General features: G+C 36.8%; 1 long non-coding RNA gene across 7 annotated transcripts in view; it reads left to right on the top strand.

Moving 5' to 3' along the window:
* The window catches only part of LOC122359962, a 60,318-nt gene that overhangs the window by 11,723 nt on the left and 23,258 nt on the right, over positions 1 to 25,337 (top strand). For all 7 annotated transcript variants that reach the window (XR_006252745.1, XR_006252743.1, XR_006252742.1 and 4 more), the window contains exons 3-4: positions 7,341 to 7,550; positions 17,435 to 17,499. This is a non-coding gene — a long non-coding RNA (uncharacterized LOC122359962). The remainder of the gene's footprint in view (positions 1 to 7,340; positions 7,551 to 17,434; positions 17,500 to 25,337) is intronic.

Consider the following 25,337-nt stretch of genomic DNA (forward strand, 5'->3'; position numbering starts at 1 on the left):
GATGTGTGTTTAATGATGAAAATGTGACATTATCTATCATTAACATGTATATAAACTGTGGTCAAAAGTCACAGGGACTATAGCGTCTACGAGTAAAACAGCTCAACAACATCCTGGGGGTTAAGAGACAAGATATAATAAGCTGAACGTAATAGCACTAAACGTTCAACAAAAACAAAACTTCTTAACTGTTCTGCATTAGCCTAATTTCCTCGAGAGAGTCATCTACTGGGTTTAACAGGAAAGTTACTGCTGGTTTAAGGCTGGCGGACTACATATTATCCTCTCACATGAGAATGCTTTATGTGTCTGCATGAACACCTGCGCTTTGATCACGATCACGATTTGAGCAGCTTCCTAACAGGAAACCCAGTGAATCTAGCGGAAAAAAAGTGAAACTAATCATGATCCAACCGCGAACATCGTCTAAGGGCACGCATAAAACAGTCAACCAACGCCGATTTAAAACCGCGTTTGATGTATTTGGCTCAATGAAGCTAAGTCGGCGATCTTTAAAATATTTTAAAGACCAATTTTGCATCAAAGATGACCCCAAAAAAAGCACAGCGCAACGCTATTACGCTTAGCAAAACGTATTGTAGCCGCAAAAACGAAAATGATTATTTAAAATGCTTACCGAGAATACTCAGGACTGCTTTCATCTTGTATCGAAAGATATGTCCTACTAGTACTATTGCTACTGTACTTTCTGTCAATTGCCTGCCACTTCCTTAGATCTGAATGGTCACTCTGAGTGGGCGGGGCAAGTGTTTGGTTACTGACAGGTCTACACGTTTTTATTTACATCTATCTTTGTCTAAATAAAAATAGAAATGTAAACAAACTTTGGAGTCTCTTTGGATTGATTATCTTACTTCCACTTCCACTTCCATCCGATTACATGTAGGAATGCAAAGTATTGTTTTCAATGAAACAACGAGCTTTTGTTTGACGTGATTATTATAATTTCAGCGCATAATCACAACAGTTTTTTTTACTGGCCAATCTCAAATTTCATCAGCAGCAGTTTCTGAAAAAACCCCAGCACCAGGGATTGAAATTCGCTTTTTCACTCACCAGTCAATTTAACTACTGACTGTTTAAGTTACAGGCCATTCATAACAGCAGAGAGGGACTCGACAGGCTCGCCGCAGACACCCAGCAAAAGTGATTACATCACATGGGCTAATGAATAACTTCATAAAATGGCTCATCATAAATGCACATTTTTATTATTCAGCGGCGTATTTAGGCCTATATAATGCATCCTTCCGTTGCAAGTGGAATTAAAACGCAAAGTTTTATCTTCAAGTCACTTTCCTTCATTAAAAAACGTAATAAATCGGTTAAAAAATGTAATGACACACTTATCTCTCGTTTTCTAACGCCGGTGTTATATTTGTTTGTTCAGTGGTTAGTGTGCCGTTTGAGAGAGTGCATTCCACTGAGCTTAGTAATTGTTTGCCTTAAACTTTCATTTTACAGACCGTACGCTGTGTGAGGTTAAAATAAGTTAAAATAAATAAATAAAAATCAATGAAACAAATCACTTCAATTGTTAGGCCCTATAGTAAGCAAGTAAGATAATGCGTTATACATGAACAACCCTTTAGTACAGTGTATGTGTCACACCTTTCTAATAGTGTTCTCTAATGCTCTTGTGGTTAGGATTGGGGGGTTTTTCTGACATGCTACAGTCAGAGGGAAGGGGCACAGAAAACAATACCTAGACAGTCAAAAAAAGAAGAGATGACAGTCCATAACCACAACCGGTTTGTATATGGAAGCAGTCCAGATGTCACACCCATGAATCATGATGGTGGAGCACACAAAGAGTATCAACTCAGAGATCTAATCTGACCAACTCCTACTGAAATCTTGTGTCTTTTACAATAAACAAAACCACTCAGATGAGCTTGTGCATACCACTAAAGTATAATTATTGGTAAATGAAACGCACTTCTAAGAAATAGTTCCTTTCTGTTGGGTTTTTGGAGTAAATGACTAATTGAATTGAACAAACTAAACCATTCTCTTTTTTTCCGGACATAGCATCACTGCTTAAGACAAGAATAGACTTAAATATCGATTGCAGTGATTTACAGTTGTTCTCATTATTGGTTTATGAAGGTCTGTGAGGTCATTACAGGGTGTTGGTGTGTGTCATGCTCTGCTACAAAATATTAATCCACATCCTTCAATATGAGAGCCATATACATTATAAAACCATATGCAAAAAAAATACACAACAAAGTTCTGCATAGTTATGTAGTAGTATGTATGAACCGTTGGGCCGTAATGTCACTTCTGTTCTGCTTCATGTTGTTCATTCATAATAATGTTACTCATAAACACTCGACGAGAATAAATAACTTAGATTTAATCCTCTTCAAACGGACAAAATAATAATATGCAGGCAGACAGGCAGAACAAAAACCACACGTATTAACCTTGACGACCGGACAAAGGTGAACTCACACACACAGGACTAAAATATACAATGTAAATACTTAATAAATGAGACACAGGTGGAGACGCTAAGACAGTTAACTAAAGTAGGTCACGCGGAACACATGGCACACGGCAAAGACACACCCAAAAATAAATCATTGGCCTTCTTTATTATCCCATTACAATTTATTGTTCTAAATGTTGAACAATGCATTTTGTCAATTAGATATGTTTCAAAGTAATCAGTGAATTTTAAGCCTTGTGGTATAGTTTTTCTCTAAACTCGGTCATGTTATGTTTGCGTATATGCATCTTTTTAAAGGCAATACCTTCCACTTGACTGGGGGAAAGGTAACAAAACAGAGAAGGTTTAGCACTTTTATGCATATTTTGGTCTCAAACTAAACAGTTTGAGATGTATTTGTGTCATGTCACACAATAGCAAAGGTTGTAATGACACTTCCTTGTCTTGTGTGACTCATGAGGTTGAGACCTGACTATGAGAACTTATCCTAAACGGGGTCATTACAGTTCACTAATTTCTGTCTATCATTCTGGTGGCACATGAGGTGATGTTATTGGCAGATGATTGGCTGTAGCAGTAGACAGGCGGCCTTTAATCCTGCTGTTACCATGGCAACCACTGTAACCTCTAAGACTCTTGTGCATGGGGAATTCCAACCATTCGTATATTCGTGTAAGTTAGTCTGTTGCTGCAAATTTAATATGAGAAATTTAAAGAGAATATCTTTTTCAGTACTAAAGGCCTGTGATACTCCTTGCATGAATAATATATTAAGCACGTATGCAGGCTCACAAGAATGGTGCTATTTTGTTAAAATTGGATTCAACAAAGTAAACTTACAAAAAGTTGATCTTTTGTTGCTGCTGGTAACATGCAAACAGAACTATTTCCTGGCATTCTGGTGATCTGATCAACAGTTTCTCTGCAAAAACGTCGGTGTGTATTCCTATAGGTTGTGAAACAAGCCAGTAAAACTAGAAGTGATGTTTTTTTTGTAACTTACCATTATAGTGATTAGCTTTTCCTTTGGTTGGGCACTTTTGTCTACATTGTTATCATTTTCTTCTTATTAATGCAGCGATGCAACATGAAATCAACATATTTGGTTTCAAAGGAAGAAAGATAATAAATAAGTTGCTTTTAGAAGGTGACCTATGTTTTAATCGATTTATTATATAATTACATTTTTTTCTGTTAGTGTATTTTTTATGTGTTTATTAAAGATCTTTTATACTTTAAATGTTCGCCCAAAAGATTTAGCATCGGTAAAGAAAAGGCCTACTGTAAGTGTAACCTCATGCGTCATCAGAGTTATGGTTAAAAAATCCATAACTGCAAAACAGTGACCTAGACATATATGGTATCACTTTGAAGCTTAGAACTTTCTTTTAACAGATTTCACTTCTGCTTTTATGGTGCACAAAATAACCTGATAAGGTCTGAATTTGTGTATGATCTCTCAAAAGTAAGAAAATAGAGATCCCTACAGGACACTTTGCCTGTCCATTAGAAATTCATTAGACCAGTCCCTCGAGAGTGCACTAAATTGTCCTCAGTTTAACAGCACTGCTAATACACCCATGACATACTAAACTGTCTTTGTATGGTGAGAAAACAATAACATAAGCCTAAGTGAAAAGCCTGAGTTTTGTCATCTGAAGCAAAGTCTGTTAAAGTAGGAAATATTTACAACATACAACGAAACAAGCTATTCTTTACACTTGCTGAGTCTGTATCAGAACCTGTTTTACTGACCATATTAAAATTCTTTAGATGTAGCAGCTTCTGACAATAGACACCACTTAAAAAAAGGAGGAAATGCAAATATGTACATGCAGACAGACACCCGAAGAAAGACCTACGGTATTCTTGTAATTCATCATGTTTCCAATAAATGGGTGTGACTGTTTACCACAACAATTGCTAGGGATACAGTAATCTACAATTGTGGCAATACCAGCAGACAAGATATTATCTTTCTTTCTGACTCAGAGGATAAGCAGGGTCCCAATTCGCTCTGTCCGTTTTTTTAGTTTCTCTGCACTTTTTCCAGGCATTCAGAACAACTCTTAGTATTGTGGTGAGGGTTGAAGAAACACACAAGGAGATTTATTAAACAACTGAAAGTAATACAAGTGCTGGGGAAAGTGTGGTGGGTCCATGTTGTGAAGTGCTGGCTGAGCGCAAGAACAAAAGAGAGCAAGAGGGCAAGGGAGAGAGAGAAGAGAAGAGAGAGAGGAGAGGAGAGGAGAGGAGAGGAGAGGAGAGGAGAGGAGAGGAGAGAAGAGAGCTGACTTATATAGCAGTCATAACTTACTTAGCTTTGTGAGCATAACACTGACACTGACATTAACAAGGAGATAATTTGACTCAATAAAAAGCTGATTTGCATGCTGATATATTATCTTTTGATCAACTTCCTGAGAAAGTGAAAAGAAAAAACTACCCACATCAATTTTTTGCGCTGCTGGTATAACATTTACTGTTATTTGATTATTATAACACCATGGCGTGTCGTATGCATAACTATGACTGTGTAAAATACAATAAATTGTAGATAACTGTCTTTGTGCCAAACATCTTTTCCCCCCCTTACGGGCAGATATAAATATGCAAAGTTCAAGGAATGAAGTTTAATTTCTATGTTTCCCTTTAATGCTTATTTGACCAGGCATGTAAACCAGACACACGTCTTGCTTCTTAAAATACTAACAAATTATTACAATTCTAAAGTTTAGTTTTTCAAGGAAGATAATATTTTAATTGTTTTAGATATCTTAGTCAAGCATGAAGAAATGATATAATCGTCTGTTTTCCACTCACTGTCTAATGCTAGGAAACAAAAGTTCCTCTGCCTCCCATCTGACACCCACTCAGAACTCGTGACTACAGTGCAAATCTTAACCATCTTCCCAGTGATGAAAGGAAAGGAAGTCCATATAAGGACTTCTACAGCCATCTTATAGTAGAGAAAGGAAACATAAGTTTGTTTTGTCCATCAACACGTGGACTTCAAACATCATGCAACATAACAGTGACATTTTTAAATAGCTCTATGGATGAGACAAGCAAAGAAAACAGAAAGTGCAGTCCACTTTCTTATATTTTCTCTAGGTGATTCAGATACAGCAAAAAAAAAAAGAAAAAAAGACTGCACAGGTTTACACAGGCTTGTCTGCTTCTGATTGTTACACAATAATAAGTGAACATACTGTCATCATTTATATATATATATATATATATATATATATATATATATATATATATATATATAAGACTATTATTTTTAAAAGTGAAATTTTGTTGTGACATGCTGGCAAATGAACATATGGGAGAAATAAAATGAATAATAAAGAAACTATCCCTTTATTTCCTGTAAGTGTGCCTATGTGTCACACTGTGAATGTATTTTGAAGTTTAAATAAAAATGACTATTTGTAGACATACACTGTCAATTAATTATTTTAACTACAAATCTATGCCCTAAAACCGCAGATCAAACCATTCTGATATCCTCTTTTTTGTGACTTCTAAGCTGATAGTCTATGATATAGCCCTACAATATTATTCTTAGAGATATTCATTAGAGCTATATATAGATTATAAAAAAAATGATATAAGATCCTGTCACTGTTATTCAATCACAGATATCTATATTATGTCATTTCAAAACAAAGTGCTGCATAGTTATGTGGTTCACAGATTTCTGCAAAGCCACTATCCAGTGTGTGATTAAGTATTATGTTACTCATTCTGCTTCATGTTACTACATCATCGTGTTATTCATTTACACAGACACACTCAGCATTATGCTCATATTACTTTATTGTATCACTACCTTAAGTGCCTTAAGTGTTGAACTATTGTTAGGTATTTTGTCAGTAATTGAACAGAATATTCTGAAGTGTTTTGGTTGAATTTAAATATTGCAATTTGTCCACTATCCCCAGGGCTAACACATTATCCTTTAAATTGGCCTGAAGGGAACTTCAACTCTTTCCCTGCTAAAAAACGCTTTTACCTCAATCCCTGTTCTAGGTGTATTATGATAGGGGAAGCCCTAGTGCATATCCTGAATGAGTCACTCAACTTCCAGGGTCTAGGACAATATAGAACATAATATAGATCATATATGGAGATCATGCATGTAGATCGTGTTTTGACCATTTTGAAACTGATGGGGACGAAGTGGCTAGTCGGTGATGGAGATGCTTTTACAGACACATAAACATCAAGTTACACCATGGATAGATAGATAATCCAGTTTTATGAACATGAATATGTATATGTATATGCGTGTGTGTGTGTGTATGTACATATGTATCTATGTATACAGCCTGAATGCATGTCTGAGTGTATTTGTGTGTGCATAAAGGTGTGTGTGTTTGTGTGTGTTTTTTTCTGTTTACTGAATACCATTTCAGTTATTCATATAATTTTATCACAGGTAAAATAAAATAAAATTTGAATATATTTTGCTTGAAGATGCACTACTTTGATAAACCTGCGTTTTTGAAACCTACCTGCATTCAAGTGATTATAAAACATGAACACTTTTTATTAAGACAGAATATTTTTTGTTGTTGTTGTTTGAAAGCGGAGACGTGGTCATATACTCAGAGCAGAAAATACCCTGAAGGCTGTAAAATGTAGGTGTGAACACCGCTGAGAAATGTCACCACAGACAAATCAAAATTTGTTAAATTCCCTGAATGAACCAGAAAAGATTGGATATGAATGGTAAACAATTGTTACAGATATCTATTCTCGTAGCTAGGCATATTAAACGTATGAAAACAATATAAACATGCACTGTTCCTTCACTGTAATCTAACACCATTGACGATTGATGTTTCATTTCCAGGAAGGCAGCTGGTGGTCTAAATCAGGAGAGCTGGACTTGGAACCCAGTCAGCAGTTTGTCCAGTGTGGTTATATAACACAGAGCTGCAAACCTGAACACACAATGTGTCATCTAGATTTTACTCTATAAATTAAATACTGTGGATTACTATGCTGTTTGGATGAAGAAAACTGCATGGGCTGTACTTGTCTGAAAATGGACACCAGCTTGGTAAGACTATGCATTTTATTTGGCTTAACAAACATTGTTATATAAAATTATTGTTATTTACACCGCTTCGCGTCGGGCTGCAGATAAGCCTGTCTAGCTTTATTCTGTGATAATAACCTGCTGGATGTTTTTGTTGCTCATACTAAATGTAAAAAAATATTGGAGGTTGATTTTAAATGGGTGATTCTTTTTTTTTTTTTGAAGTGAACTTGTAGGATGTTATATACTGTACATTATACCAAGCACTGACTTTCCTTTGTGCTGGTTCATGTTAAGTTATATTCATATATATTTGTCAAAAACAAACCTTTAATATCATTGTTTACTCTTGTTTCTGAGTGTCATGGAACTACTTTGTTAGCCTGAGCAGAGAATATTTTATTCATAACATGCACTAAAGTGTGCCTGGTTAATATGCACAAGGCAATAAAAATAAAAAGCCTTTTCAGCCTGATAAACTTAAATGACACTGCATAAATAATTGATTGTAACTGAGATCTTAAAGATGCACTCACGAAGAGATCTGGGTAAATGTACTAAATATTAAAATGATTATATTAATTAATATAACTGTAAATGTTTAAAATACTTCTTAAATGTTAGTATTACAAGTACTAAAATATAAAGTGTTCCCCTCAGCTGCGGTTTAAAAATAAAAAAATAAAAAAATTCAGGTACACGCTTAAAATATTTGTATAGCATTTTATTAAATGAAAAGGGGGTTTTATGCATAAATGAAACAAGTCATTACAAAGAATTATTTAATGCAATACAATAGCTAAGCAAATATAAGCGAATAACATATATGACTTGTATAAAGGTTTAAACAAACATCTGCTTGTCTCTTATCAGTGGCCACTTACTTTACCACAAAGTAAAAATGGACACTGTGTAATTATAAATCAATGGCTACAGGGAGAAAGAACTGAGCAGACAGCATAGCACATAGTCACTACTTTGTAACGTACATTAATACATGTATATCATGTAGTTATTGGTGATCTACTACATTATATTTTGAGTTATTTATTATAGATAGTTAATATTTGAGGCTGGTTCTAAAGCAGTGGCAGGTGCTGAGTGGGTTTGACTGGTAATGTATTAGACGTGTGGACGCACTGGCACAGCATTTCTTTTCATTTTGCTTTCACAGCAGCAGTTTATAGGAAATACTTGCCCTGGATGCAGTTACTTTTATGTTCATATGTCCACACACATTTTTTGCTCACTATAGTGCCATGCAATCCACCAAGTTCCTTCCCACAGTCTGACTGAGCCAGTGACAGATATATCAATAGTTTTACTAGAACTTATGAAGTTACATTATAACTAAATTCCCACAGACTGACTGACTGAGCCAGTGAAAAATATATTATTAATACAAAAGATATTATTAAATATATATACTATTAATTAAATTTATATATATATAATATATAAAGTTTTATATATTACAATATAAAGTATTATTATTTTTATCTATGGACATCAATGCTTATAGACTTACTGAATGTTCCCATTTGCATAAGTATTTATGCTAAAATAATTTAAATAGTTTTTATTTGTGCTCATCAAAATATATGTAGTATTTCATATTTAAATATAACATTCTGTTAAACAAAATAATATCATTATTGTATCATTTAAGTTAGAGTCATGATCATAATTAAAAAGAGACAAACACAAAATCATAAGAGCTATAAACCCCTGGCATGCTAAATGTGTAAATGTGAAAACACAGAGTTAATGCTATATAACAGAACAGCAATCACCGCAGATATTGAGCTCACCTTAGAACCGAAATATATATAGGCTATCAATTATGCCATTTATGGAGGTGCTTATGTAATGTGTTATTCATTTAAACACCTTTACCTATTTATTTCTTTACAAAAAAATTGTTTGCCCATCACCCTCTATAAAGTTTAAGAAGTGGTTAATGAAGAAATGAAGACTGAAGAGTGCCCAGGTGCAACCATGAAACTTCTTCTGTGGTTAAATAAAAAGAGAAGGGAAATGCTGTTAGAGGTACTCGCCACTGGCTCTACTTTTATTGACTGCACAATATAATGTGGTATTTTTTAAAAGACCAAATATAATGATTGGAATTGTTGAACATCGTACCCACATCACGGTACAGAACACTACTTATTATACACACCTGAATCAAACGACCTCTTCAGCAGCGCAAGGGCAGCAACGAGCACGTACTGAGCTACAAGCACAGAATGATCCGCGGTTACAAATATACTAATAGACAAATATGTTTTTTATTGCAGTAATAAAACACTGTGTACGAATGAATATTCACACTTTTTATAGGGCCTTACCATTTTATATAAAGAGTGACAATGATCAGAATCAGCAGCACGCACCCTCCAATCCAAATGGCAGTGCTCCAGTCAGTCAGACCCACTGAAAAAACAAACAAACATACATGTGTGCATAAAAACAGAAAATGAAATGCATCATTTAACAAGACATGCTCTCATGTCTTTCCAAACCTGTATGACCTTTTTCATTTTAAATAACATAAAGAGTGTTGTAATTATATTTCTGATTATCTGATCAACCGTTTCTGCAAAAACATACGTGCAGATTCCTAAAGGCTGTGAAACAACTAGCAAATGAAAATGCTTCAGGGTTTTGTCCTCATGGTTCATGTTCATTTCATAACATTCTGGTGTCTGAAACAGGATCCTACCTTGCCGGCCTACAGTAAACCTATTTTTGCCTATAGAAAAAGTGAACGTACAGACTTGTGTTTAAAACAATTCAGAAGCTGTTGACTTTACCTTCAGGAAGTGTAGTTGAAGTCATATTAACTTTAGGAAGTGCAGTTGAAGTGATGTCACCTGTAGACCAATGTTATTACGCTTGTTATTGCACATAATAGGGCAAAAGAAAAGATATTTAGTCATTCATAGTAAGTCACTCGATATTACTACGTGCTAGCACTAGGGATTTAACACTAGGAATGTTTAGAAAGCTTTCGTTGTCAGTCAAATCAAGATATAGTAAGTCAGTTACTCACAAGAGCACAGTTCTTTCTTGTTGATCTGCAAAACAAATAAAAAGTCCATAGCAAAGCAATGTTTGTTAAGCTACGCTATTAAATTAATTTGATAGCCATAAAACCTGAAACACATAAACAGTACGACACTTACATTGGCGGAGGGACAGATGAGCAGGCATTCCAGTTTTTCGTGGCAGGTCTTCAAGATGGCTGTGCTTGCTGTTGCATTAAGAAGCGGATCTATGTACTTCGTAATTCCATCAGAGGAAACAATTCCTGCCACACTTCCCTAATAAATAAAGAAATAAAGAATGGTGGCTTGGAAGAGTTAAGAATAAGCACTTGTGTACAATTACATTTTCACTAAAGCAATGTGCAATGTATTGTTTATAACGCCATGTCATCTTTATGTTTAGGCTACAACCCTAAACAGACAAACGGTATGAGATTTAGTCACTGGATATATGTATTAATAGACTGTAATAGCCCCAACAAACAAACAGTACTTTCAGCGTGACCTCCTTATCTCTCTTCTTCCGTCTTGTAAAGAAGTCATGGAGCAGAGGTTTAGTTCTATTACACTTACTGTTTTTACTACGCTTACTTTTTCCATCCGGTCAGCTGTTTGTATTAAATTGTGACTTGAAGACCAGACCATGTTTTACGAGTAATAAACGCCACTGTATATTTTTGTAGTATGTAAAAACATTTACATTGATGACCCATTGGGTCTCGCAGTCACGGACATCCTTTTTAAGGGCGTATGTCATGTTGAAGTAGAACTGTCCATCACGCTGTCTCTCCCCGGTGCATCGCGCTGCTGTTTCTGACAGTATGATGCATGACAGGAAGGCACAAACTGAAAAATACATGAACAAAACCATTAGTATACCATGATCATTTGAACAGCAAATATATATATTGATGGCATGTATCCTGTCGTTGTATTAAAGATTTAGTACTTTTGCAGTATCTGGAAAATATTACCACATTAATCTAAATTCAAATCGTTTCATTTTCACAACAAACGCTTTTTTGTAAACACACTTTCTCTGAAATGATAGCATCCTGGTCTAAAGAGACCAGTTTCTCAGTTTTGACATGTACAAGACAAACACACTGACACTGTGTGTATTCTCAGCAGATAACTAAGGTTAAGAGCTAAATTATAGCCCATGTGTATACCCCGCAATCAAAGATCGACACTTAGCTATAATTGAGCTTTGTCAACAGCAACCTACTGTTAATTATATTTAAACATCACTTAAATACGAGATCAAGAGAAATCGACAAACATAGCTGTATTTATTTTCCACTCAAACCACACTTACTTTCCTTTTTATAATCTACCGCTGGGATTATTTTACTTGTATTTTAATAAGACATTGGTGTTAAAGCATCTTAACAGATTTTCCTATATATTCTGAAGTCAACAATGGTTAAATTCAGACGAGTAATTGTTAAGTACTGCGACGTGCGTCCTGAAAGGGTAATCAGCGTCGCCCTGGAAACCAGCGAGGGACACCTCTGCACACTCATCACATCTGCAGCTCATTAGGAGCTAGCTTTATAAGCCGCATGAGCCATGCAATGACTCCATGAGACAGCAATAATGCTAATCTCTCATCTTTCCTCAGACAACAGCGTGTAACCCATCAGCCCACAGCACTGGAGCACCTGTTTTAAATTGTCACTCATTCAGTCACTGTAAATAAATCCACCCTCCGGTGCACTTATTTTGAGCTGTCCTTGTCATACGATTCTTTACTCCATGGCACGTGGAGTATTTCTCCACGAGATATTTTCTTTTCTTTTTTGTGTGTGACAGAAGCGGTTCTGTCACAGGCGCTCCTCACCCAAAATAGAGGAAATCCTTCAGCGGTTCACCGAGGTAAGTATCCGCCAGCAGCAAACTGTTGAGCGCCTTGCCACTCGCCAGAGTGAGACCAAGCAGGAGCGTTCCGCAATATGTGCAGCTCGTTACTTCCATGAGTGGGATTATAAACCCCGTCTGCCAGCCTGTGCCCAGGCCGCTGAACTTGTGCATCTTGCGCAGCATTGGCTGCTAGAGGGGGCTCCATCGGCCAGCCAGGTAGCGGAAAGCGCGGTGGAGTGTTTTATTCGGGCCCTCCCTCTACCTCACCGACAGGCGGTCGAAATGTGGAACCCAACCACCAACCTGGAACTCGTGGAAGCCACCGAACTGGCAGACGCAGCCCAACATCATGAGGCTGGGGAGCAAGCACCGCAGTTTCCCTGGAGGGTGGTAAAGGAGTGACGCGTGCCAGAGGGCACCCAGTGACCAATGCCAATGGAGGACCTTGCATCCTACACCACCACACACCAACTGGCGCTACAGAATGGTAAGTCGTTTCGGGCCCTTCTGGATTCTGGTATTGTGGTCAGCCTGGTACAGTCTCACATCCTCGCCCAACACACAGAGTACAAAACCTTACTGCTCATCACATGTGTTCACTGGGATGCACGACAAGTCCCAGCACACAGAGTAACCATTTCCGCTGCTCCTGGCGCCTGGCTTGTGGAAGTGGGGGAGAAAAAATTGAACGAGACGTTCCTGGAGCTAACACGCTCACATCTCACGGCAGGTCATATAGAGGATGCGGGACCTCTTCCACTGGCCACGCCTGGACTAGGAATTCAAGCGGTTCTGCCAACCTGCCGCCCAGGACACCCGTCAGGAGCTGCAGGTGTGGAGCGCTGACACAATCTTTAAACAATTTAAAGAACTACCCACATAACTGCGTGTAAGTGGCTTTACACGACACACCTTTATCTGGTCTTGTTTATTGTCTGGAATAAACAAACCCCCCCTGTGAACGCAAAAAGCCGAACCATTTCACCGTGCTCTCATGCAAAACACAGATAGGGTCATCCATATTAAAACCTTCACAGCCATTTTAGAGCGAGAAAGAAACATTGCCTTGGGCTGTTTCTAAATGACAACGTAAGACTTTCTCTGACTAACAAAAAACCACTTCCAGAAGCATATAAAAAAACTGTTTTGTTGTGTACAATATACAAACACACAACCCACACTCAGCATGCTCTAATAGAGGGGTGTTTCCTGCTTTCTATATAAGCAAAAACAATAGCTGTTGTATGAAGTTTTTTTTCCCTCTGCATGAGTTGCACTGCAGCGCGGATGAATCTAATGCTGAGGTGAATGTGTATCTGTAGTGAATCCTGTAGTTATCACATGTTCTAATCTACGTCTTGGAAGATATGACCCAAACTAGAATTTTCAGTTAATATTGTCACCCGAACAAGCAAATCTGCCATGCTTTATTTTGACTGAGGAAATAAAAAGCATCATCATAAATTGCGCCACCGATGGTGATTTAATCTAACGATCAGATAGCTCGTATCGCATCAAACCCTGCAGATTAAATTAATTCTTTTAACCTCAAAAACCAAACTATGCTCCCCTCGAATTGGTTTTCTTTAAAGTGCAAGTCTTTCGCTCGAACAGCCCGTCCTGTCTGAAGGGTTGCTCCTGGAGGGAAAATCCCGAATAAACCAGACCGAATCGAATGCCAAAAAAAGTGTGATATTTTGGCTGTAATTTTGATGTTGGGTGAAAAAAAAGGTAACGTTTGCCTAATTCCGGGTGACCGCATGAAACCGTTTCTAACTCGGAGCAAAAAAGTAGGCTAATAATACTGTAATTATTGTAGGCGATAAGCGGTAAATTTACATACTATTTATACACACACCTTGAAAACATTTCAGGGCTAGTCATCAAACGTGACAAGCATATTTTTAAATCACCAGCAGTTACTTTATGCAAATTCCTTTATATCATGTCGTTTATACTGTGTAATAACCACAGAAGATATTTTAAAGAATGCTTTGTGTCCACTGATTTCCACTTTTTGGACTTTATTTTAGAATAAAGAACACTCTAGAAAACACAACACACTATTTAGACTAATGGCTGGATATGCTGATTTTGTTAATAATTTTGTTTGTATACGTGTGTTATATTTTAACATTCATTAGAGATGTTGGAACCAAATAATTGATTGTATACAAATTGGGAAGTCACTGGTAATGACAAATAAATGTTTGTTAAGAGGTGTCTGGAAATGAGCACTATTCACAAAAAGATGAGACTTATGTGAATAAGAACTGACTGACTATGCCATTTTGCTTTGTTGCCAGTGGTTGTGCCAAGGTTTGACTTCCTGCTCTCTTTTACTTTTCTGATTGCCTAATCCAGGGATTCCCAAAACCTTCAGCCACACCTCTTACATGCTAAACATTGACCTGAAGCAGCTTCTAAGATTTGAAGTTTGCATGTTCAGTGTTTTCTGACATTAATGTTGGCAACCTAATATTTGTGTGTGATAGCCCTGCTCATGTCAAGATGAGCTAAAAGTAGCTCTGTACAGTATGAAACACATAATAGTAACGGCTGACAATGAATGTTGCAGAAACAATTTGTCAGGTAGCTTAACTGATTTATACATTTTAACATTAATGTTATATTGTAACTATGGAAGTCAGTTGTGAAAACAGCCTGATTACAATTTACTATTATTTGTTGTGTTCTGCAGAACTAAGACATTCATGCAGGTTTGGAACTACTTGAGAGTGAGAGATGGTAAATGACAGAATTTATTATTATTTATTATTCCTTAAGATTCCTTATTGTAAAATGATTGTGAATTCAGTTCAGCTCCTTTAACTCAACTCTAACTTTTTTAGTCTTTTATATTACAAACATTGCAAACTGTTATGAGTTTACACGTGGAATCTATATTTTTTCTATTTAAGCCATTTGGTTTATGATGACATAGTTCATTCATATTTACATTGTAATACTAATACAGAACCTATACACAATGTATCACCATAAACATAAGCCATTCCAGATCACACACACACACACACTCTAACTTGTATCGCTAATGGTTCTTATACCTTTTTCTTGATAGAAAAATGGGTACGACCGTTTGTAAAATCATAAAATCAGATCTCTCTGGAGACCGGTCCTGCACAGACAGATGCTAACACAAATAAACACAATGAAAATACACAAATTCTTCACCATCTGACAGTTGTTTTTTTTTTGTATTTATGTCAAATAAGGAAAGTGAGGAGATACAACTTTCCACATACTAAACATAAACACAGAGTGAATCTGCATTCAATAACAAGGCAGTGAGTCACAGTTAGTAGTAACACCCGTTTCATCACGCTCCTTTCTGACGCAAGTTACGTGTTCTGGACTGCTGAATTGTTATAAATATTGCTATTGTCTTGGGAATACAAGTTGTATTCACAGTTATTCATTGTTCAATCCAAGAGATTTGTAAATGGCAGATTTAATTCCAATGAGCTGTTTGGTTATGTATCTCAAGGTGTCTCTATGGTTAGAGCTGTCTCGTAGTAATGTGCAGTGAGAAGGGCTCATGGGAAAAGCAGAAGGGGAAAACAGAATCTCCAGCCATAACAGATTGTGAATACAAGTAATTAACTTGTGCAATGTTGTAGCAATGATGCCAGAACCATTTTCTGCTCAAATGAAAGCATACTCATAGGAATACTTCACTAGATATCTACAGCCCTTTTCCCATTCCATTTTCTCATTCCATTCCCTTATCTATAAATTAAATGCTTATTTCAATTAAACAAATACAAATAAAATTACTACTTAAATTTTGGGGTAGCACCCTGGTAAGCACAGGTACAGTGTTCAACACTGGACGAAAGAGAACTGAACAGGCTAGAGCTTAAGCATGGCAGATAGTGAGGGACAGGTACTGGGGTTTAGCTGAGGATAGACCAATAAACCAATGAGGACCGGAACAAAACCAAATATGGGCAAAGAGGAACTAAACTAAAGGCAGATGACAGAAACTGAATAAAAAACAACTGAAGGGGTGTGACAGTTATCTTGTTATTTGTCTGTTTCCTCTGTTCATATTACCATATATGTCTTATGATGCTGTGTTACGTATATGAAGTGTCTCCTGAGATTTGTCATTAAAGAATTATAATTTTGATATTTATTCTTTGTATTCAAAATGTGCACATGCTGAAATGAAAGGATTTCAGCAAATGCAGCCTCGTTAGAAAGATCCTGTTACTGTTGTTCAATCACATATATGACTAATACTAACTTGTCAGGAAATGTTTGAACAACAGCCTACACGTGTAGCTAATGTGTTTTTTTTGTGTCGTCACAGTGTGGTGTAGTGTTATGTAGTGTGGTGTATTTCTGCCCATGTGCTCCCTGTGTCCTAGTTTTACCTCTTGTATGCCCATATTTGGCTCTGTTCCTGTTCCTAATAGTTCATTCAGTTCCAGCTGTTTTTGTTTAATTCTCTTCTTTGCATTTATTAATTAAGCCCATGCTTTCTATTGTCTATAACATACAGTATTCATGTTAGTCTTCTTGTCTTATATCACCATTTTTGGATTGTCTATAAAAGATTGCTTATTTTGAGTTTAAATCTCATCTGTATTCTTTGCTTCCCACAAAAGGCAATTTGTGACACCCAGTGTATTATATTATTGCAAGGTCTTGTCGTTCTGTCAAAGAAGGGAAAATTTCTTTCTTTTTTTTTTTTTTTTTTTTTTTTTTTTTGGTCATGTGTTTGCAATTTGGGAAGTACGTCTCTCCTGCCAAGCAAAATGAAGAAATTGCTTTTGAGGACCCCTGTTAAATATGCCAAATATGTCTATTTTACAGTTCCATAGTTAACCTGCCAAACAGCACCATTCCTAACCTCTGCTGAGTTATGTTACAACAAAACTGCCAGTAGAATAGTCAGAAAAGTTATGTGCTAATTTTATGTCACAAGCTCACAAAAGGAATAACAATACCTATTTTATTTTGTAGATTAAAAAACCTTTTGAATGGTGAGGACTGTGGATTGCACTTCTCTATACATGGAGACCAGCATGGTAAGTCTATGCTTATATTGCAAATTCTTGTTATTCAGCAAATCTAGAAATATAATGGAAAATTCCTCCATTTTATAAAACCGTAACATATGCTGGTTAACATTCCTCAAACTCATCCCTTTTTAACTTGTCAAAAACAGCTCTATGTACAGCTACCTGTTTTAGTGTATGTCTATTTAAATGTTAATTAGCTCTGCTTACCCAAACTAATACACCTATGTCCTTTTTTATCATGTGGAAGGAATAAATACTCTACAGTTCATGTCCAGAGCAAATCATTTTAATAATTCCTGCATACTTCCCTAACACATCATGAATAGAGGCAGAAGAGTGGAAAAACAAGAAAGCAGTTTGTCCCTTCCTATCAAACTTCTTCTTTCTCTCCACTTTTTGGTGGTTTTATTGAAGTAAAAGTGTAGCAATGTCACAGTTGGTGTAACTTAGAACACACAAAGATGAGAGAATAATAATCACTTTACTGACAACTATCCCCTACTTAAATTATGCGAAGAAATTGGATGTCTTGAGATTTATAGGTTGTGTGAGATTGGCCAACACAACATTACCCACAAAACACGTCGAGATAAAGCACTTTGTGAAAGGAAGGTGGTGTCTATGTAAATGATGGATGACTCAGCAAAATAGCAATTACAGGCCCTGTCTATTGCAGCAAACAGAGGAAAGGGTTTATAAAATCAGGCAGAGCAATTCATGAGCATAGAAAAAAGCATAGTTATTTTCTGACATTAGAGGTTGAAGACTGACCAAAGGTCTTTCACTGTTTCTTGCATAAATTTCTTGTTCTACCAAAGCTGAGGTGAAATGGGTACTCTAGTGCAGTAATGTTTGTATATTACATTATATTGTGACAAATATCAGGTGTTTGAAGACCTGTACCAGGACTGATATTCTGTTCTAAAGCATGCATGTGAGAATTATTAACAATTTGATGTTTCACTATAAGTTGTTTTTGTGTTGCTACTGGTAACGTACTGCAAACATAACTGTTTCCTGGCAGAAACATCTGTGCAGACTGGTTCTTGGTGGTTTAGAAACAGCTAGCCCCTTTAATATCAGACTCGCCATCGCAGTCTTGACTCATTCTAACTTATCTTCTCAGCTTCTGAACAATGGCCTGTAGAGATAGAAATCATTTCAAAATTTTATTGATAAAATCTTTAGCAGTGCCAGATTCACTTCACACAACGTGACTGCGGACACCTCAATCAAACCAGACTACAGATTAGGGAAATTCCCTGGTCAACATGAGAAGTACTTTGTCAGCAGATCCAGTGACATTTCAATTTTACTACACATTACTACTTGAGGCTAGATCCGAAGCAAAGACAGGAGCTGAGTGTTAATCATTTTTTCCTAATTTGGACATTTTTCCTTTGTCCCCTCATTAGTATGGTTTCCACTTATTGGTTTCCAGGTGTGTTTGGTCTAGTCTAGTCTAGTTTCCTATTTAAGTTTGTTTCTCAGTTTCTTTTACTGTTCAGTGACTGTTACGTTTAGCTTTGTTCTGTTCCTGTACTACATTTGATTTAAACACTGATTCTAATTTATCTCCTGTGACGTCTGGTCCTATGTTCCTGGGACGATGACATCTGTAGCTACAAAAAAAGTGTTCTGAAAAGTACCCTTTTGGAATAAAAAGGAAACCCGGCTCATGACAAATATTTCACTGCGTGAAAACGAGGAGACTTTTCACATAGTGCATACATCTGTCTGTTCTTTTACTTCTCCCCACTCCAAACCTCCCACATTCACCCACTCTTAAATAAAGCTGGTCTGATGAAACACAGGGTGTGTATTTGGACTGCTGTTTTAGAGTAAGAAATTAAAGACATCCCCTATTTTTATTTATTTTTTTTATCAAAATCTCCCATGACTTCCAACATCTGATGCAACACAACAGAGACTTCTAGTCAGTTCCATAATAGATGGGTGTTACATCTGTTTAAAAAAGGGCAGGAGAGAAGAAGATATTGTAGTATCTTAAATCTTGTAAAAATTTTAAATACACTGAAAAAAAACAATGTAAAATGACATTAAAAAAATGCACAGGCACTCAGCACCCCGATTTACCTTTGTCCTCTGATTTACAAAACATACTTAAAGACGTGTTTGTTCTTATGTAAGCTGATACATCCCATTCATCACTCTATATAGGCTGTGGGATGTGTAGTGGAACACAGAACCTATGCAGGACTATTGTAAGGCAAATGCTGTAAATGTGTCAGCAGTATAACCTTAAAATCTGCTACAAATGCCTAAAAATGCTAAACAAGATACTGATAGCTCAGTAAAACCAGAAGTCAATAGAAAGTAGCCATGAGGATGCATAAACAAACCAGTGTGTGTGTGTGTGTGTGTGTGAGGACTTCTGCTGCAGCTTCACACCAGATCCACTAGTTTAATCACTTGAGTGAGTGCTACAGTCTTCTCAGTTAAACAGGATTATGTTGAGAATCCTCTCAAAGGAGACACTAGTCTCATGTAGCCTTCAGACTGATAGCAAACCTTGACCGATTTGAAAGATTAAGACCCACTTAAGACCTCAAATGACTCATATGGTAGATAAGGCTGATGTTGATTGAGGGAACCTAAACAATAATTTACACCATTCTGCTGAACAAAACGTTTTAGATAGTAGATTGAAATATAGAAAATTTAGTAGTGTCCACTCAGATATTTGATAAACCGCTTCCTTCTCAAATAAATTTAAACTTATACCCGCTTTCTGGTAGAGATATCAACTGGATATCTCCTTCCTTAAGATACTTGCAGACAGCAGAACAATATAGGAAACCACATTTGTCAAGAGTTAGAAAAAGTGTTGAGGATGTTTAATATCTTGATGAAGATGTTTTTTGCCTTGGGCTCAGCCGAGTCGGAATGAACCCAGAACATCCTAAGTTCACACCGTTTATACAGTTACAGCTCACTATCTTTCAGGAAAGGGAGGAAAAGGAATGGGCGTGCTGTGATGTGTGGCCAAGTACGGTGTCCCATTGAATTTGTGTTCTGCATATAACCCATCAAAGTGCACACATACAGCAGTGAGAAGTCAACAAACACACACAGACAGGGTTGGCAGCAGCTGGTATCGAGAGTGGAGATAGCACTGGATTATTACTTCCCACCTACAATCCCTACCAGACCGGAGACTTGGAAATTAAGGATTTAATGGCAGCGGTGACGAGGCACGCCCCTCCTCTCGGACACGCCCACTCCCATTGGGAGCCTCCTGAAGGGCGGTGAATAAAGGACGGGGTGATGATGACAAAATATATATATATATGAGCAATGAGCCTGTCCTGATCTGAACTACAGGGCATCATTGCTGCTGGATAGGGGATTCTCCCTGCTGCTTTTCCGGGAACAGGTGTGGCTGTAGAAGAAATCTTCTACAGATGACAGAAATCTTCCAGCCCTAATTCTTTGTTACGAGCCTAAAGCGAGTACTAACAAAAATATTAAACGCGGTTATCTATGTCATGACTGAGATTTAGGTACCTCGAATAGATATAATTAGAAAGCTGGTTTCTCAGCTTTGTTTTTAAGAAGAGTGATAACGTGATATCACACGAGTTGAGCCACTTATGAAATATGGTTTTTGCTACTTTAACCAAATTCATGGGCATTGTTCAAGCACTTTCAAATTATGTTATATTGTCTTCTTTCTTCAGAATACCTACCATCATGGTTTCACCAACACACTTCATCTTTTTCTGTTAACACTTAACACAATAACCTTTAAGGCCGCTTGCTGTCCAGCATAAAGTATCACCTTTGCAACTCCCTCACCATACCTTAGCATCTAGCAAAGATATAAAGTTGATTTAAATAACTAACCAGCTGAAATATGCACATTTAGTTGTCAATATAAGGCATTTTGAATTTCTACATGTTCCTCAACGTGTTAAAAGGAAGGAAAACATTTTAAAATGTAAAACCAAGGTAGTAACTTCACAAGACATAGAAGGTCTTTTATTTTCAATTTTATTAACAGAAAGCCTTTCATCAAGAAAGCAAAGAGATTAAAAAAAAAGATATATTATTATATATTATTATATATATATTATATATCTTTAGATATATTAATAAATGTATTTAATATCATAATATTACGCACATTACAATAAAGTGTAACAGCATCCTTTCTGTTTTAAAGTTATGTATAAACAGAACAATAGTGTGCAATATTATACTTTAAGGCGTTTTAAGGCTGGAGCTGAACTGGAGTTCATCTCCCCGTACTGATGCATAGTTTAGAGGCAGACGGTGTAGAAAGAGGGGCAGTTTTGAGTGTGAAAAGATAAATAACAAAGCATTGCCACTACAGCACATCCTGGTTTTGGTTATTGAAGAATTTCATCCTATGGCAAAAAAACAAACAAGTCATTTACTCAAAGTAAAATCAGTCGACCCAGACACACATACACAAAGATGAAGTATTAACATTTACATAAATTAAATGCAATGGTCTTTATTTTTTCTAATAGGACAGAATCATCAGCGTCATCTTTACAGGCTAACTTTGCAAAAGGCACTCACCTTATTCCAATGATGATAAATGCACCAACTGTAATTAAAGCAATTAAAGCAATGCTCCAGGCAGGTAAATCTGTTGAATATACGTGTAAAAAAGATAATTAAAATTAAATAATAGAAGGTTTAGATTCCATAGTGAAATACCATCAGATAAAAGCTAAACTATTGCCTTTACCAATGCCTTTATGGATGCCATCATATGTGGTATTCCCTAGCAGGGTGTTAGGTGATCCAGAAAGTTTCAAATCTGTAACTTTAGCCAAAAAAGCAAGCAAAAGCACACTTAAAATACACAGACAAGTACACGTTTCCATAGCAGGTCTGCGTAAGGTGTGAATTTCTTACCTGTATAATCTATGAAACACTTAAACTGTAAGAGAAGGAAAGGGATATTTTACAACAAGGTCTGTTCCAGTGACTTGACAATGTAGCACTGCTTTTAGAATCACACAAAGCTACCTCGGGGCAGTCGAGCTGCCACTGCAAGCTCTCGCAGACGCTCAGCGTGAGATTCCGAGGGGTTACGTGCACCACGACGTGCGGCCTCTTCCCACTGGCATTCGGAGTCGAGTCCACAATGAACGTCCCGTTCTGTACAAACAACAGCAAACCGGGGAGTCGCTAAACATCGCACTTAAACAGCTACATCCTTAACAGCAAACGTTCTGACCTGGTAGTACCACCCGTGCTCACAGCTTCCAGCGCGCGGGACGCCCGGTGGCACGGGCGCAGAGAACGTGTATCCGCGCGACGAGCGCAGGCTCTCACACGACACCGTCTGATTTGAAGGGCATTCTGATGCGGAGCACAAAGCACGCCGTGCCTTAATTTTCACTCTGCGCAGTTCACCATGCTTAGATGTTACGAACAAAAACTTTGTTACAGTGAGGAAAACTCTTACCGTTGGATGTGGACGCGCACCTCGCAAAAATAAATGCTAAAACTAGTCGCTTAGTCATCGGATGCATCTTCGCCGTGCTCCTCAGTTCCGCGGACTCCACGCCGGAGGCAAAGCGTCTATTTATAGCCCGACGAGCTGGGCACTGTAGGTGTGTCTCGAGGAGCGTGCAGTACAGACAGTAACAAAACACCGAGATGGACTGTAGATAGAAAGCAGAATACACTAATAAAAGATCAGTTTCTAGTCTCGAATTAGCTTTTTGCACCTTTGTACCTTTGTAATACACTGGATTTCCCTAACACAGACGTGATGAGAAAGTCACATGATCATTCAAAACTTGACAAGCAGCCAGAGGTGGACATAACAAAGTACATTTGCTTTTTGCATATCTGTACTTTGAGTATTATTTTTTTTCTGCAATTTTTTCTATGACTTGAGTATTTAGTAAATTTCCTACTTTATTAAATATGAATATAATGTAATATTTCATTTGGACAACTTTAAAGGCACCTTTCTCATTGATTTTTTCATTCTTATTTTTATTTTATTTTTTTGTATTTTTCAAACAGTTGTATCATCATCCTAACTAATCATACATCAGTTGGAGGCTTGTTTATTCGGTTTATTAATTTTATTTACTTATTTGTTTTTATTTATTTGTTCGTTTAATATCACACCAATATTTTCCTTAAAGCAACAACTAATATTCTCTAACAAATTATGTGCATGTGCAAAAAAATAATAATTTTCTTTATTAGAACTCACTCGTTCTGACAGACTTCCGATATTGCAGAGGTAAAGTAACTCTTTGTTTCACCTCAGCAGGACAGGGGCAAGGAGGTGGAGTATTTCAGTGAAGCGATCAATAACCCATCTCATTAGGTGTTTACCTGCCTGGCTTGGCTGGCCTTGCTTCATTTTTACGTTTCATTGGCGAGTACATTGTTGGAGTAGAATTTGCTGTTGAAAATGCCCTGCCCTCTTCTGCGTAAACATAGCGGCTTTCGTGTCTTACAAATGATTTATATAGCAGTCTCTGTTTTATTTCTGAATCCCTAATATTTTGGCCTTGAAAGATGTGAAATGAGGTAGCGTTCCTAAACCCACAGAGGGTCTGATTATAACAAAAGCATGGTGAATGAAACATTTGTGCAATTGTAAGCATTCAAATCCAGGTTGACACCTAAAGTGATACACCCTTGTCTGTTTGCTCTATTACCATGTTGAGATCCATGTTAGTAGGTTAGTATGAATAAAACTGAGAAACACTAGGCTATATTGTGTGAATGGGAGACTGGTTTATGGCTTTTGGCTGTGTTGGATATATAAATCTAATTTAGTATTTCAAATGAATTGTGTATAGGGCAGTGCAGTAGAACATTGTCTACAGAGATGTGGTTTCATGTGGTTTGAGATTGGATCAATTGATGTTTGTAAGCATTTCACCACAGCAATTCAATATTAATTTGCTGTACTAAATGTAGTCTTCAGATAACAAAATGCTGTTGTTACTTTAACCCGGGTAATTTCAGCTGAATCTCATGGCAATTTGTACATATTTTACAGAGGGGGGCGGGATTCGTACAAATTCGTATGACCTCACTCATACTAATTCCTACAATTTTTGCTAAATCGTACATATTTTACAGGTTGCCAGTTCATGGAATTTGTACGAATGACCTACACTTAACCCCGTCCCTAAACCTACTGGGGTTTTAGACAGATCATACAAAATCGTGCAAGTGAGGTCGTACCAATACGTACAAATTTGCCAACTCGTAAAATACATACAGATTGGTCATGAGAGCGTGTTGGTTAATTCACCATCTAAGAGATTAAAGAATGAACTATATAGGTGCTGTACACAGCTAGCCTATAAAACACTGTATTTTCCTAATTTTTATATATTTTTCCCCTGTATACTATATATTACTATATATTAATGTGACAATGTTCCCAGAGTCTCCCTAAATACTATATATTTTAGTTTTATATTGTGTGTTTAGGAAGTGAGAGTGTTAATTGAGTTATTTAGTAAGACTGAAAAGCAATATAACACTCAAGTCCGTTGGACCATATGATGTGCTTTGTTTTTGATATTGTTTTTTTTTTACCTTTTAAAGGCAGTTACTTTGTTCGAATAGTTTTGCACAACACTCCACCCAGGCAAAAACATAACATTTCCTGGTTAATAATGTAAAGGTCCTTCACAGCAAATTGAAAAAAATGCAATATCCATCACAATGTGTGGCAAGCTGCAGTGTCTAATGAGGGCAAATTAAGTTGTTAACGCGTTTGGAAAATTAAGTTCTTAACTTAATTAAAAGGGCAAATAATTTGTAACGCGTTTGCCAAGCAATGATTTTCAGATTATTTC

The sequence above is a fragment of the Puntigrus tetrazona genome, chromosome 16, assembly GCF_018831695.1.
Source record: "Puntigrus tetrazona isolate hp1 chromosome 16, ASM1883169v1, whole genome shotgun sequence".
NCBI classification, from domain to species: domain Eukaryota; kingdom Metazoa; phylum Chordata; class Actinopteri; order Cypriniformes; family Cyprinidae; genus Puntigrus; species Puntigrus tetrazona.